The sequence below is a fragment of the Pinus tabuliformis genome, chromosome 5_2, assembly GCF_031772625.1.
Source record: "Pinus tabuliformis cultivar Carrire ecotype Pingquan chromosome 5_2, CPIR1, whole genome shotgun sequence".
Lineage (NCBI taxonomy): Eukaryota > Viridiplantae > Streptophyta > Pinopsida > Pinales > Pinaceae > Pinus > Pinus tabuliformis.
In genome coordinates, this window is record NC_142306.1 from 706,764,010 (window position 1) to 706,768,034 (window position 4,025).

Below are 4,025 nucleotides of genomic sequence, written 5' to 3' on the forward strand. Positions count from 1 at the left end.
TTAGCTTCATACAAAATATTGTTACTATTTCACCAAGTAAAACAATAATTTCATAAATTCCACATGGGCATTGCTGCTACTATTTCACCAAGTAAAACAACAATTTCATAAATGCCACATGGGCCGACTTAACAACATGCCTCTGGAGACTTGAACCATTGTAACTGGAGACACCAAACGTGTGCCATAGCACTTGAGATAAGTTCCTTTGATTTTGGAAATTAATTAAAATTAACATAATTTCATAATTAAAGGTTAAATATTCCTTTTGAAATTTAGCTTGAGTGGATGGAAGAACAAATTCCACTCCTGTCCACTCAAGCAACTAATTAAAAAAGGACACATTTTACTTTTACAAGTACATAAATTAAAACAATAAAAAGTTACCTCACATTACAAAAGGTTAAATATTCTTTTTTAAATGTAAGCAACTAATTAAAAGGATACATTTTACTTTTACAAGTACATAAATTAAAACAATAAAAGTTACCTCACATTACAAAAGGTTAAATATTCTTTTTGAAATTTAGCTTCAGTGGATGGAAAAACAAATTGTACTCTCAAGCACTCAAACAACAAATATTTTTTATTTTTTTTACTTTAAAATTACATAGATTAAAACAATAAAGAAAATTTCCTCACAACATTATACTAAATATGAGTTATCATACATTGTTGAAAAGTTTTATATTAAAACTATGAGAAGAATTATGGCATAACTTAATATATAGGTAATTAAAAATATTCAATTATATATATCTTTTAAATAGTGTATAAATATATATAATTTTTTCCCAACTTAATTTATTTATTTAATTAAAAATTATTATTATTAATTTGATATTATTAATATATTTTTTTAAATATATAATTTTTAAAAATAATTAATATTAATGTGATATTATTAAATACTTTTTAAAAATTTATAATATTAAATTATTATTTTATAAATTTACATAGAATTTTCTTAAGATTTAAAGTAAAAATATTGATAATATATCATCAATATGTTTCCTCAAATATATAATTCTTCATATTATTGTTATTGATTTTATATATCGCATGCATTTCCTCAATTTAAAATTAAAATTAAAATATATATATATATATATATATATATTCAAATTATTTTTACTAATACACTTATCTCAACTCACTAATTTCAAACATTAAAGTCAAATCTCAATATGAAAAATCACTTCTCAATTTTGTTAATCATGTCACATATTCAAATTAAAAAAAATTAATTCGTTAAATTCACACAATTAATCCTTTCTAACCACTTCGTAGCTAATATAATTGCATTTCTTCGTCTTCTAAAAAATAGTACACGTCCTCAAATTATAAATAACACTTAACCAAGTATAGAAGTTTTTGAGTAGTACACGTCCTCAAATTATAAATAACACATAACCAAGTATAGAATTTTTTGAGTAGTTGATATATGTTTTATTAATCCCTCCAGATACAATGTATATACACCAAGTTTTGTTTTTTCTTAATTAATACTTTGTACGGTTAAAAACTGAAGATTACATCGTTTTTCCAGATTGCATCGCGAGGATTTTAATTCTCTTTAAAATATTAATACTAGCTATTAAAGATATTAATACTGGCTGAAATGCATATTTGTATACAATTTTGGATACAAAATTCACAAGATCAAGCATTGTAATATTATTGAATATGCATTAAGATTGGTGTATAAACTACTAAAACTAAGTACATCATAAATTCAAAAGTATTTTTAATTAGGCAGAACCAAAACACAAAAAACATATAATTGCAAAGTTAATCAATAGAAACTTTAACCATTATATGAAGGAGAAATCATTCTCATTACCTCGCACTCGAACTTGGAGGATCTAACGGATTTGCGCTGCTAGAATTACATGCAATGTGCCCCTCCACATGAGAAAGGCCAGAATCAATCCTTTCCAAGCAACAACATTGATTCCTGAGCATTACTTTTATGTCTTCCAGGGTGGCGAAGTCTAGACCAAACAATGTATGCATTCACTGTAAGTACAGGGCCATATAGTTCAAATATTCCTTCTTCTTGTCCCTAGTGTGCCCAGGATGAGGAACCCAAGTTGACATATCCTCTAGGATTTCTGAGCCTAAGTGGGATTGTCTCTCCACCCTAACTTGAGTCTCCAATTTGCGGATTTCCTTCCTTGCTTCTAGCGGAAACGTATTGAATTAAGTGGCATCTGAGTCATGAATGAAAATCCTTGCTCTTCTCTGCCCCTACAAACCACTACCCCCTTCCCCCCGCCTACAGTGCATCCACTGACGTCGCGACATGAAAAATATTTGGAGGTCACGCCTAGAGTAGCTACTATGTATACCTTTGCCTACAAAAAAGCAAGAGATAAACACATACACATCCACCATAGAACCATAGTTCCAATTCACTATATCATCCCCAAAGCTTGTGATGTAGACCTCACACTCAAGAAAAGTGTCAAAGTGTTGACCAGAGGTCACGACAACCTCTACAGATGACCCATTCCCCAACATCGTTAAACAAATACATCAAACTCACACAAAATATAATAAACATGACGCATAAGACTCTCACACACCCAAGAAAACCAACCCACATGAGTCCTTTAACCATCACTGTATAGTTCACATGACGACGTACACTATTATTTACTCAAAAATATACCAAATTAAATTTTATTAAAAATTTAATTTATTTCGCACGATGACGTACACTATTATTTACCCAAAAATGTACCAAGTTAAATTTATTAAAAATTTAATTTATCTAACTCATTTATTATCAAATTTAAGATATATTATTATTTTAAAATATAAATTTTATTATTAAAATAAATTATTTAAAAAATTATTTTACTAAACCATTTTTTCAAATCTCTATGATATTAAATTTAAAAAAAAAACAATTTAATTCAACTAGCTTTCTTCCTCTTTCTAAATGTTACTTCACATCATTTGCAAAATATTTCTTGTAATGATAAAACCATTCTTGAAATTACAATGATGATAACTTATAGGTCATTATAATAATATGTATATTCGATACCATTCATGAATTTTAATTGGAATTTAATAATAATAAAAAAAAAAATCATTTTACTTAAACTAACTTTCTTTCCTCTTTTCTAATGTTATTTCACATTATTTTTGAAATTATAAATGATGATAGTAAGTTATAACCTTATTCTTGAAATTTATTATCACCCATTATAATAATATTTATATTTGATACAAATTATGAATTTTAATTAGATATAATTATAATAGGTTTCAACCATCTAAATAACTTGTTAATTAGTGTATTTATACAATAATTTGTAAATATAATAAATTACATTTATATATATATATAAATATATAAATAAAATATATATATATATATATAAATTTACACCTTTTCTATATACATTAACATAGTTTTTTTTAATCATAAATATGATAAATGATATAATTATTTGTTGAAATTGGAACCTTTTGAAGATCTTATTCAATGCTTTCAAACTCAATGATTTTCTCCACTTATATATATATATATATAGATATAAATATATTATTGTTTAATATATTATTTATTTATAATCAACAAAAAAGTTTTCTTATATAAGTAGGAATTGCATCAATTATTTTTTTTCTTAATAAACTTTAGTTTTTGAACATTATATATCATTTATAAAGCTTGAGTGGGCCTAATGGTTAAGAACATGTGTTTCCTCTTAAGAGGTCAAAGGTTCCAAGTCAGAGGGGGTAGAGTATGTATGTCTTCGTAGACTTAGCAGACAAATCCCCTCAAACAAGGGGGTCTCATACACCAATTTGACCTTCATATTGCCCAATATCCTTAATTTGACTACATATTGGAAATTAATTCTAAAAATCACATTATTTAACCCCCTACCAATACAAACCCAATACACCTTCTCAATTTAAAAGTCTTACTTTCACTAGATATTTTAGATATCCATTTTTCATTAACACTTTTTTATGTTTTTTATATTTTTCATTAATAATTCCCCAAA